Genomic DNA, 13,155 nt, shown 5'->3' on the forward strand with positions numbered 1-13,155 from the left:
CTCATGAACCCTTGATAATTTATAAATTATTATTTTGTCATATCTTGCACTGTCAAAGATCAATCTGTTTGCATTTCCTTTTTTTTTTTTTTAATGAAAAAGGCTTCCAAGACCTAAAAGACAGTTGATGGAGTAGTGCATCGATTACACGCGCTGCTTAACTATGCGGGGCATTTTTTTTCTTTTTTTAAAAATTTTTTTTGCATTTCCGATTTTTTAAAATCATTTAATTGGGGGGCCCCGATATTTTTTATTTCTTCAAATGTATCTGTTTATTAGGAGTGACTGAAATGAAAAATGGAATTGAGTCCCATCATCATCACGATCATCATGGAAATGGCTTTAAGAGAAAACTGGTCAGATGAATATAATGCTTCCCATTTTCAAGCAGTAGGTCGTCGCCATTGATCTAGACAGCCAACCGTCTGCCAAGAATGCTTGAGATATGTTGTCAAATACAACATACCCATTCACGGGGGGGAGGGGAGGGACCCACCAGAAAATAACTTATGTGTACTTCTTGATTTCATCGTCCAAGACCAGCACAAAGGCACCACCCATGCCTCTGAGCACCTTGGACCAGGCGCCCTTGAAGAACTCTGCTCCCTTCATCCCGAGCGGTCTTCCTCCGGCAGTCCAGCGTGCCGGTGGACATGATATCGGTTCCTTTGCGTCCCGACTGCATCATCATTTGGTGACGAACGGTGTCAGATGGGTAGGAAGTCACTCAGCCATGGCCGTGACGGACCACACGATCATCCACCTGACGAAGATGTGAATATTCTTGGGAACCAGAAGCATCCCTTATCCCATCAGACTTGGAGATCTGAACCAGGAAGTCACCAAGGCCTTTGAACTCCCATTTGGCATTGCTTTGCCCACATCAGCTGCTAGACAAGGAGGGGCAAAATCAAGAGGGTACACAAAGCCCAAAGATGTGGCCCCCGCGGCACCACCCAATGCCAGGTTCCCTGCAAAGTAACGCCAGAACTGGGTGCTCTTGTCCACACCACCCAGGAAGATCTGCTTGTATTTATCTTTGAAGGCAAAGTTGAGAGCCCGGGTGGGGAAGTATCGGATGACATTGGCCAGGTTACCACGCCTGAAGGACAGGACCCCCTGCTCCTTGGGGATGTGGGGCGTTTTCACATCCATGATCCTGGTGTCCTTTCTGGGGGTCTCTACTGTCTGCGTAAACCTGTCCCCATCTCCCCCTGGGCCCTCCTGCTCCAGCCACCTGACCAATTGCCACTCTTCAGACAGGGGAGACGTGTGTCCATGTCAGACCATTGGTCTCGCGGTTCTGTCTGGACAGCTCTTCTTTCAGATTGGCTTGCTTCTCTCCTGTGCTTCCTCGGTCCCCTCGTCCCCCTCTCTGTCCTCCTTAAGGCTTATCACCACCTGGGCTAGGCCAGTAGGACTAGATGAGCAAATCCAGTGACACTCATAGAGGTGCAAGAAGAAAATATTCTGTATCAAGGAAATATCCCAGCACAGTCCAACTCGAGTCCATGAGCCCGATACTAGTGCACAAGGCCCTCTTCAGACTCACGCAGCCACATGCGGTGATGCAGAAGGCAGGAACATCACAGGCCGGTGGGAGCAAAGTCATGGGGGATCCAATGATGGTAATGCCGCAGGGCTCTGGCCTCCCCCCAGGTCAGCCAGCAGGGAGGTGAAGGCAGAGAGAGAAGGGGAGTTTCCCAGAGTCCTCCTCATGAGAAGGCCATGCCCACAAGGAGGCAACATCAGCCTGTGGCCTGATGGACAGGTTGAATACCACCCCTACATTTTATATACCTTCAAGTTGACATGAAATTATGTCACTACCACAGCACCTGACGGTGTGTCTTTCTGTTGTCCATCTCCACACCCCGCCCCACCCCAATCCACCCCCTTGAATGTGAACTCCAAGAGGGGTGGGACTTTGCATTGGCTACTGCAGTACCCCTAACGACTTTGAAGAAAAACATCACAAACCAAGCTCATTCCCAGTGGGTCCATTTCGACTCCCAGCAACATTGTCAGAGGGGAAGAACTCCCCCTGTGGGTTCTGAGGCTGTACATCTTCATGGGAGCAGAAAGCCTCATTTTTCTCCTGAAGAGGAGCTGATGGTTTTGAACTGCTGACCTCGGGGTTAGCAACTCAATGTGGAACCCACTATGCCACCAGATGTGTTCAATAAACGCCGGGCCCAATATTTGATCTCCACAGGCCCTCCCAGAAATCCTGGAGGAATTTGGGAGATTGTAATAAAGGATAATGGCTATAAACCAAAGGCGTGTGTGTGTGTGTGTGTGTGTGTGTGTGTGTGTGTGTGTGTGTGTGTTATGGTCCTCATTTTTAACATCAAGGACATAAAGTTCTTAGCAGTTTAGTGACTTTCCCGAGGTCATACTATAAATGACAGCTCTCAGATGGGAGCCTGGGCCTGTTGATCCCAGTGGTGTCTTGGGAGGACAGCAGCCATCCATTAAACAGCCAGCCTCTGCCATGGAGGCAGGGGTTAACACAGCCGCTAGCATACGAACACACACGGACCTGAGTAGGCTTCCCTCTCCCCTACCTCATACCCCATGCACAGCACCGTGTGTGTAGCTATGAACCTGGAGGAGCCCTGCTGGTGTCGTGGTGACTTGTGCTGGGTGACATGGTTGGCAGTTTCAAACGAGCAGCAGCTCCGAGGGAGAAAGATGGGGCTTTCTACACCCGTCACAGATAGAGTCTCGGAAACCCACAGGTGGATCGCTCTGAGTCAGCATCAACTCGATGGCAGTGAGTCTTTTGAATTAACCTCGTAGGAGGTGTTGATACAGATGAGCTAAAGGTCATGGGGTGCTCGACAGCTGAGCACATCACTTGCTTTCTCTTGACAGTCGACCCGCCATCTCAGCTCCGTTCACAGGGACGTTGTATCAGGACCATGTACTCCATGGTAGCAGGACACACAGGTTTGTGGTCAAGGGATGGGGAAGCAAGGTGAGCCCAGGGGGACGGAAGTAGCCAACAGGAGAGAAAACCTACACGCCACATCTCTCCACAGTGGACGGTCCTGAGGCGGGGGAGGAAAGTCCATGTAAGTGAGCGAGACAAAGGTTTCCATGTTAAGCCAGTGCTGCCCTAACTCCCTCAGTGTTGATCTTGAGCCCATCTCCGTGTTCGATTTAGCTGGTGCTACATGACCACCAACCTCTCTCACCTTAAAAAAAGAAGTTGCCCTCACATGGACACTGGCCCAAGGTGACCTCACAGGTGTCAAAGTAGAAATTTGCCCCATGGGGTTTTCTTTTCTTTTCTTTTCTTTTTTTTTTAAGCCTACAGCACCCGGTATTCCCAGGCGGTCTCCCATCCAAGTACTGACCAGGCCCGACCCTGCTTAGCTTCCGAGATCAGACGAGATCGGGCGCGTTCAGGGTGGCATGGCCGTAGACCCATGGGGTTCAACAGCATTCTTCCAGGTGGACTCACACCTGCCGCCTTTGAGGTCGGAGCTGAGTGGGTTCACCATTTACATCACCACGGAGTCCCCCTGAAAACCAAGGCCAACCCCTTCCTGCTGATGCTGTCATCGCCATCGTATAGGACAGAAGAACTACCCCGTAGGCGTCCAAGGCCGTCAATCTCTACGGAAGCAGACAGCCAACCACCAGCCTTTAGGGCGGTGGTTCTCAACCTTCCTCATGCCGCCACCCTTTCATACAGTTCCTCATGTTGTGGTGACCCCCCCAACCATAAAGTTATTTTTGTTGCTACTTCATCAAGGTCATTTTGCTGCTGTTATGAATAGGGCGACCCCTGTGAAAGGGTCACTCCACCCCCAAAGGGGTCGTGACCCATAGGTTGAGAACCACTGCTTTAGGTGAACAGGCAATTGCTTCAGCATGGCACCACCAGGACTCTCCTCTCAGCCCCTCTTCAACCTGAATCATTCATTGTTGTCGTTTCCTAGGGCGACAACCACATAGTAGCACCAACTGAGGGGTGGTGAGAATTGACATTGATGGTCTCGCTCCTCAGGTGACCTGGAGTCCTTCCTCAAGTGTCAGCCATGTTGCTTTGTGTTTGAGGCTTTGAGAGTGAAGCAGCTCGGTGCAGCTTGTGGTAGTTATACAACGTTTGTCAATTTGAGAGGATTAAGAGTGAAGGGGTGGAGTCTAGCCTGTCAATCAGGCCATAGCCAATGAGGCCTCTCTGTGGGCAGGGCCTTCTCCTGAGGATTCTGGGAACTCTGGTATTCCTCCTTCGAGGCAGGAGACAATCCCTCTCTCTCTGCTCACTCCCTGCAAGACTTTTCTGACCAGAAGCCACATGAAGCTACCCTGATGCAGCCAGAGCCCTGGGAGCTGGAGAAGCCACATGGAGACCCCTGCCAGTGCTGAGATGCTTACAACGCCAATGGATCTACAAGACTTCCCACCCACTGGCCTGTGATCTTCCTGCATTTGGTGTCACCGCATGTGTTGCGTGAGTCTGAAGTGGACTTTATCAATTGGTATCAGACTTATGGGCTAAGATCAGACTTATGGACTTGATCTGGACTGGGCTGGACTGTTTTCTCAACATAGAATTGCTCTTGTCTGTAAAGCTCTTTCCTGTACACATATGCGCCTCCTGGATTTGCTTCTCTAGTCTGCCCTAGCATCCATGGCCCGCAACTATAGTGTCCCACAGCCTGCCTCCTCTATCTCTCTCTGCGTCTCCTCTCCTCTTTCCTAAGAGCTCCATTCACAGCGGATTAGAATCCACCCGACTCCAGTATAACCTGATGCTAAACTTAATTGATAACATCTTCAAGAACCTGCCAAGGAGCTCGGGCGGCCTAGCGGGTAACGTGTTAGGCTGCTAACAGCAAGGTCAGCAATTCGAGACCAGCTGCTACCCCCCTGGGAGACCGAGGAGGCACTCTCCCCCCATAAAGAGTTACAGTCTCAGAAGCCCACAGGGGTCTCTCCGTCCTATGGAGTTGCACTGGGAGTCAAAATCGACTTGAGGGCAGTCGGTGTGGGGTCGTGTTGTGGCTGTGGTCTTGTTTTGGTCAAAGAACCTCTTTCCAAACAGGGTCCCGTTCACAGGTGGAGGGGTGGTGTCTTTTAGAAGACACTGTTCAAGCCACAGCACTTGCCTGCCTGGCCTGCTCCTCGTGGGCCTCTGCTGCCTCCGCTCAGCCCTCAAACTGGGCGCTCTGGCCCTCTCGCCTCTTCGTGAGTGCTTCTGGGATTCAGCTGCCAGCACGCCCTGCCCACCCAGGCTCTGGGGCTTCACTCTGGGCGCAACCGCTCGGGGACGTCTGGTACATAATGATGGAAACCCCGGGTGCTCAGGAAGCCTCGGCCAGCAGACACAGGAGTGTCAGGGTTTCGTCAGCCAGAGATAGGGACCTGTTGCCCGGGAGAGCCTGCTCATGCAAGCATTCCGGGGGCTCCAGGAGCCCGGGACGTTCGTCCGCAGGCTCCAAGTTACGTGCATCTGCTCTGAGTGTTTAAAAGCATCCCGTTTTCTTTTTCTCCTGAGCCTTTCTGTGTTGCTGACAACATTCCGATGATCAAATGCTTTTCAGCACGGGGATGGATTGGGGGTGCGCCTCCCCCCCCCCCACTAATTACAGAGGAGTTTGTGTTGGGAGAAGGCAGAGCCAGTGGTAAATGAAGCTGGGGACTTGTCGGAGAGAAGGAAGAGGAGAAGAATAACTCGTGTCGCGTGTTTTGCCAGAAGGCGAAGGAACAGGGCGTCCTCGCACGCAAGGCTTGTTCTAAACTTAGCCAGCTCCCGTGGTTCCCAAGTTGGCAAAATGAGCTCCAGCCATCCTAATAAACACGCGGCTGTCGCCGTGCAGGGACTCACAGAGACAGCGGCCCCGTGCGGATATGGCTGCTTCCCGCCCACCAGCCAGGGAACCCCAGGTACCCAGGGTGGCTGACACCAACACCCACAGGACAGAAGCAACCAGCCTGGAGCTGGAGGGGTCTGTCTGGGGTAGCACCCAGCCGGTCTCTGTCGCTGCAGAGAGAGAACAAAGGGGGGGCGGGGGGGGCTGGCTGGGGCCTGGCTCCAGAAGCCAGGGGGAGCCATCTAGTGAGGTCACACAGCAAGGGAAGGAGGCTTCATCTGATGGCACACTGCGTGGCTCGCTGAGGCAGGCAATGAGGGAGACCCTGGTGCCACCTGGGTTCTGCGGGCTCCCCAGGGAGGATGGCATTCCCGGGCACCACAGGATTCCGTGACCTCACACAGCTGAGTGTTCACCGAGAGTGGCTTTTATAGTGAGACAGCGAGCCTCTCCCCCACCCCACCCCACCCCCGCCCCCGCCCTGCCCTGCTCTGGACAGGCTGCTGGGCCCAGCTGTGCAGGAGGCCTGTGGTCAGTGCTGCGCTCCCGGACAGGGGACAGCCTGGAGGAGGTGGGTCTCCATCCATGCCTAGGGCCGTGGTTCTTGGAGCTGGAGGGCTGGCCAGTCTGCTGGGCTCTCCTGCAGGCACAGGTGCAGTGGCCGGAGCAGTGGGAGCCGGAGCTGCCTTTCAGGAAGAGCAGCCAAGAGGAGTCAGCGGCTGGGAACAGGAGCACTCCAGGGCAGCACGGAACAGCAGGTCTGAAGGGAAGTGGTATATTCTCCATCATGGGAGGTCAGGGGAAAGGCCCAGGCCAAGGGAGGGAGACGGGGGCCGGGGCTAAAGATGTAGAACACTCACCCCTCACCAAAGCCAGCATGTGCAAACTTGCTCTGAATGGGGAGTGCCCTCCTGGGGAGTCCAGAGAGACAAATGAGGTGGGCACTGCTGGGCATCATAGCAAAGGGGTGAGTCACATTCCACGAGGCCCCAAGAAGACCTCCGTTGTGAATAGGAGATCCGAGGGCAGGCATGAGTCTAAGATAAGGTAGGGTCCCCTGACAGCCACAGCTGTCCAGCCTGGACATGAAAGGCAGTGAGTTCCCCAGGCCTGGAAGACGCCAAGCAAATCGGCTTGGTGAAGAGCAGGCTGCGGCATCAAAGGCCCATGGCCTTGAAGTCCTTTCCAACCTACCAGTGTCTGGCCTGGGTTCCTCCAGAGCCTCGGTGAGGGGAACGCGCAGGCGTTCAGTTCTCCCTTTCTGACATGACCCGGTACTGCACTCACACACTGAAAGGCAGCAGAAGTGGTTGCAAAAGCTGCCCCAGCCCCAGACTTCCCCATTGGGGTTGCCAACTGGTTTCTCAGACTGCACTGCTTCCGACGGGCTCCTCTGGCCAGAACTGAGGGGGCCTGCAGGCCAGGCCAGCACTGCTTCCCAGGTGAGGTTCAGAGGCAAACCTGCTTCGGTCTGAGGAGCTCAGCCAACTGTCTGCCACAGACCCAGCGACGTGGGCATCCAAATGTGCTCCGCAACCCCTCTGCCTGGGTCCCTGTCCGGGCCCTCGCATGGCGCAGGTCCCTGACTGTGGCTTTAGCTATCATAACAAAGGAAACATCTAGATCTTGGAGGCAGCTTTTCAAGCGCCACCAGAGAATCTGATCTCCCAAGGCACCAGAGGGACCCACCAGAGACCCAAACCAGAGAGACCCAGCTTTGTTTATCAAAGAAACTTCCTTAAGATGCCAGTCCTTGCAAACGCTTCTCCAGGAAAGACTGTTGTTGTTGTTGTTGTTGTTGTTTGTTTGCGCTTGGGGACAATAAGTTTGTGCTTCTTGGGTACTGTCGAATTGTTCCCAACTGGTGGCAACCCCGTGCACAACCAAATGAAGCCCTGCCCCGTCCTGCGCCACCCTTGAAACCAATCCCTGAGCCCAGCATCGCAGCCCCTGGGTCCGTTCACCCCTTTGAGAGTCTTCATCTGTTTCACTCCCCTCTCCTTGACTGAGCACAATGTCCTTCTCTAAGGGCTGGTCCTTCCTGATCACATGCCCAACGTCTGTGAGATGAAGCCTCTCCATCCTCACCTCAAAGGCACATGCTGGCGGTACTGGCAAGACAGCCGGCGGCCCACGGTCCATTCTAGATCCTGTGCTGACCCCAGCGTCCAAGGGCATCTGTTCTTGCGGTTTTCGTTCTTCGCTGTCCGGCCTTCACGGTCAGGGGGGCGATGGAGAACACCGTGGCTTAGGCAGATGCCTGGGGCCTGGAAAGTGACACTGCTTGTTGGGCACGGTGACGAGGTCTCCAGGAGCAGATCTGCCCAGTGCGATCCATCATTCCTTTCTCGACCGCACTTCCCCGGCGCTGACACTGAATTCAAGGAAAAGGACACCCTTGACAATTTTCATCTTTTCTCCAGCTATCATGATGTTGCCTCGTGGGTCAGATGCAAAGATGTTTGGTTTTTAGACTTTATGGGGCCGTGTAGGCAATAGCTTTATTGAGATAAAGTTCACAGAACATACCGTTCCCCATAGAAACCTACACTTTCGTGGATTTGAGTCTATGCAGAGAGGTGCAGCCATCATGAAATCCATTTGAGAGCATTCCATCACCCCCCAAAAGAAACCCGACACCCTTAGGCTATCAGCTGCCCATCTCCCCCTTTTCCCTCGGTCCCAGGCAATCACTAATCGACCTTCTATCTTAATAGATTTCCCTACTCCGGGTATCTCATAGAAATTCAATCTATAAGAGTTTTCTATGACCAGCTCCTTTAGCTTAGAATAATGTCTTAAAATTCCATTCATGTTAGAGCATGTATTTGCTTTGTGTCTGTATCTCAGTTCTCTTTATGGCTGAATAATATTGCCCATGGGAATGTATTGTGCCTTGTTCATCCAGCCTTGGTGGATGACGTTCGAGGGACTTCCCACCCTTTGGTCATTGTGGCTGAAGAAAGCTGTCAGGTTCAAATAAACCCGAGGCGTGATGCCAGCTCAAAGTCTATCTTTGAGATTCCCAGTACCCCACCCCACCTTCAAGGTGCAACAGACAATTGTCTTGCTTCGTGTGACTCCGCTCTCCCTCACAATCCTTCCTCCAGAGCGAGCTTGCAAAGATGGTGCCTGCCCAGGTCTACACTTGGGTGGAGAGAAGCCACCAGTTTAGAATCCCAACTCTAAGGACATGGATGACAAGGACCCTACAGCCTCCCTCCTGCTGCAGCCTCTCGAAGCACTGTTCTCTGATCCATGGATCCTAAGAAATCTCCAAGACGGGAGACCAAGTCAGGATTCTAAAACCATGACCAGCCCATCTGTTAGCTTCCTTGTCATTAAATATATGAGAGGGTTCCCCCACACACACACACCAAAAAAAACAAAACAAAACTGGATGTGATGTGATAGTGCATTTGGAGTTCATTCCACCAGGTCAGACTATTAATCAAGCTCTCTATTTAGAGGTTCTGAAAAGATTGCGCGCCCAACAGTGTGCGACAAAAAAGGCCTGACTTGTGGCAGACGGGGGACTGGTTTTGCCACCTGTTCACGCAGCCATCTCAGTGAGCCAGTTTGGGGGGAAAACCAGCATGCCTCTCTTGCCCCATGCATCGGACTCACCTGACCTCACTCTGTGTGACTCCTTTTTGTCTCCTCAAATGAAGAGGGACATGAAAGGACAGCAATTTGATGACATAGAAGAGGGGAAGAAAAAAAGAAGGGAAGTCCTGTCAGCCATCCAAACAGGGGCGTTTGAAAAACATTTCCAAGAATGGAATCACAGATTTGACAAATGTTTTTTGAGTGTAATGGAGAGTACTTTGAAGGTGATAAGGTTATTTTGTTAAAAAAAATTAATGCATAGCTTTTTAATTAATGCATAGTTTTTTTCTTAGGGGGGGTACCCCTTCGTATAAGGATGTGTACCTTTCACGGCGTAAGAGCAGAGGTTTTCAAACATTCCCGACTTTGATCCACAGCCAGGAATACCAGCTTACTCCATGACCCTGTATAACTTACACACAACTGCAAAGTGTGAGAGACAAGGTCTAACTTTATAGTGCACAGCGCCTTCTGTAATTAACGATTCTGCTTATTTGCTTTCTTAATTATCCCAATCCACTGAATTGACTCCATAACTCACTAACAGACCATGTTTAAGACCCACTAACCTAACAAAGGAGGGAGAAAATATTTGCAAAAATATTTGCACAGGCCTTTATCCGGAATTTACAAAGAATGGCTAGCAACTTAAAAATAAAACAGAAGAAAGCGGCAGAGAAGAACAACCCAAAGAAACACAGACAAAGACTTGAACGAACACTTGACATAAGAAAATGTCTGAATGACCTACAATCACACACATAGGTGCCCCACCCCCTCTGAAGTCCTCAGGAAGTGGAATGCCAGGTACACCTGCAAGAATGGCTCACATTTAAACAGACCGACGATGTCAAATGTTGACGACCTGGAGCAACTGGAAGGCTCATGTTGGTGGTGGGAATGCAAAACACGATGACCACGTTGGTGAATGGTTAGCTAGTGCAGGCAACTGAAGGTATAGCTGCCACAGGATTTCAGTCCTGCCCTGCTCCTTAATCCCCTTCTCCCTCTGCCCTACAGGGAGCATAGCCTGGGCCCCCACCCACAGTCCAGTAGGGAATGAGATCCTGGGCCGAAGCTTCCAGAAACGTTCTGTCCTGGCTCCAGCTTGATACTAAAGACATATATGGAAGCCAACTCAGCCTTACCTAACCACCATACGAGGCTGCTGCCCCTGAGACTGCCTGGAGGGGCCTTCCTGAAGCCTGATGACACTAGCAGGTTCCCCTGTGTCCTCTCCAGCTTCATTGAACCACAGGGAGCATGCTCTCTGGCCCACACATTAACACACATACATGCAGGCACATACATCGATAGACACATCACTCAGCTAGCTAGATCTGCATACACACACCCATAAACACACACGGGCACGTGTGTGTGCACACACCCACACAGACACAGGCACACAGAGACAAGTATGCAAATACGTGCACGTTCACACAGACATGCATGTACACACACAAGCGCACACAGATAGCAGACACATGTGCACACAACTTGTCTATACAAGTGCTTTAAAAATAGCGGCAACCACAGGAAGGGGTCAGCGAAGGGGGAAATCAGCTCGTGTCCAGAAAGAACGCAGCCGTGACACCTTTGTGTGTTTAGTGTGCTTCCTCCTCGGGCTGGCTCTAAGTCTCCTTTTGTTGTTCTTGGTCTGGACATGTTTTCTGTCTGGTTTTTTGTCTTTCTCTTTTGGGCCATTTTACCCCCAGGGAGGTAACTTGAGGGATGGTGACAGCACAGTAGCTAAGCTCTAGGCTGCTCACTGAAAGGTCCGTGGTTCTAGCTCCCCAATTGTTCTACCAGCCACTTCTGTAAAGACTGCCGCATGGGAAACACTAGGGGCAGGTCTACTCTGTCCTCAGGATCTCTTGAGAATCAGTGGATTTGGGGGAGGGCTCTGAGGGCCTCCCTCTAACATCCTGGTAGTGTTAGAGGAAGGAGCACTCCTCCCCATCCCCCCCACCCCACCCCCGCCCGCCAGGAGGAGGGGAGAGGGAGGCACCAACAGTGATCAAATAGCTTTTGTGCACCATGTACCCTCTTAGGTACTGCCTCCCGCCTGTGATGGGCAGGATTTCGTTGTCAGACAGTGGTGGGGCTGAAACAGGAACCCAAGTTTGGCTCTGCTTCTTAGCAGGCAAGAGAATTTGCCTCACCAATTACTTACTGCCAAATCCTGACACGTCCCTTCCTCTCTGGGGGCCACAGCCTCCGGCTTGCTAAATGGATGAGTGGGAGAGGCGAGAAAGAACCATTTGAGAACGGCACAGAGGATGGAGGGATGAAGGCAGCCAAGGACTGGGAGTACAGGAATTCGCTGGATGACGGAAGGGAGGGCTTCCCGGAGAAGGGGAGAGGCCAGGACTGGCTTTGCTGGGAAGTGCTAGCATTGGGAATCCACCCGGTGAGCTAGGCAGCACAGACTCTTCATGCCTCGGCCCTTCGGGGGGAGCGGTATGTCTGATGAAAGCCCCCCCACTTGCCAGGGCAGCCTTTTCTGGTCTCGGGACACTAGGAGGGCATGGAGCAGCACCCTGTGCAGTTATACACCTAACTCGAGGGCAGCAGCTCTGGCCCTGGAGTTCTGCTCCAATTCTGAAATACCCCTCACTAGCCACCCACCTGGGCCTAGCCTTCCCTGTCAGTAGCCTTGGCCACACCTGCCTTTGGAGTGGGGGGGGGTGCAATTAAGTCAGTCCTGACCCATAATCAAAACAACCAAACGCACTGCCACCAAGTCAATTCCAACCCATAGCGACCCTACAGGACCGAGGCGAACTGCCCCTGTGGGTCCCCGAGGCTGTCGCTTACAGGAGTCAGAGGCGGCGCCTTGCGCCTGTGGTTCCGGACTGCGGACGTTGTGGCTAGCCGTCCAGCACGGCACCCATGTTGCCACCAGCCTTCTGTCCTGACTCATGGTCCGGCGAGGTGCCATTGAATGAGCTCTGACCCATAGCGGCCTGATGCGCAACTGAGCGGAAACACGAGCCGACCCCGCGCCATCCCCGCGATTGCGCCCGTGCTGAGCCCACTGTTGCAGCCACCGTGTCAATCAACGCCTGGAAGGCCTTCCTCTTCTCCGCTGCCCCTCCGCTTTTCCAAACACGATGTCCTTCTGACGCACAGTGACCCTATGTGGACAACAGAATGGAACACTGCCTCGTCCTGGGCCCTCCTCACAATTATTCGCTAGGTTTGAGCCCATTGTTGGAGCCACGGTGTCAGTCCATCTAGCCGAGGCCCCTCCTCTTTTTCACTGCTCCTCTCCTTTACCAAGCATGACAGCCTTCTCCAAGCACTGGTTGGGTTCATCTGGGTCGACTAGAGAAACCAATCCACAGAAACTCCTATGTATAAGAGAGAGTTTTATATAAAGGGTAAGTGAACATTAAGAAAGCATCCCAACCCAGTGCTGCCCAAGCCCCGAAGTCCAACATTAGCCCATAGGTCCGACACCAATCTACAAAGTCCTCCTCAATCTCACAAAACACATGCAATGACGCCAACTGCAGGAGGAAAGCCGAATCAGTGAGCGTGTAAGCATCTCGGCGCTGGCAGGGGTCTCCATGCGGTAGCTCCAACACCCAGGGCTGCACCGGGGTAGGTCCATGTGACTTCTCCTTGGGGATGTCTTGCAGGAAGTGAGCCTTGCCAGCTGAAGCAGGGAACTGGCTAAGGCAGCTGCACCCTGGTCCGACCATCAGAGAGC

The 13,155-nt window shown here is 52.8% G+C and overlaps 1 non-coding gene and 1 pseudogene across 1 annotated transcript; both read right to left on the minus strand.

Moving 5' to 3' along the window:
* Nucleotides 1-507: 507 nt before the first annotated feature.
* On the minus strand, nt 508-1,155 carry LOC115872890 (annotated as a pseudogene).
* A 2,158-nt stretch (nt 1,156-3,313) lies between these two features.
* LOC115872897 lies at nt 3,314-3,432 on the minus strand. Its single transcript, XR_004048099.1, has one exon. It is a non-coding gene; the product is annotated as a 5S ribosomal RNA (ribosomal RNA).
* Nucleotides 3,433-13,155: the final 9,723 nt, after the last annotated feature.

This window comes from Echinops telfairi, unplaced genomic scaffold (genome assembly GCF_000313985.2).
Source record: "Echinops telfairi isolate 266 unplaced genomic scaffold, ASM31398v2 ScPeMD7_7458;HRSCAF=8496, whole genome shotgun sequence".
Classification (NCBI taxonomy): domain Eukaryota; kingdom Metazoa; phylum Chordata; class Mammalia; order Afrosoricida; family Tenrecidae; genus Echinops; species Echinops telfairi.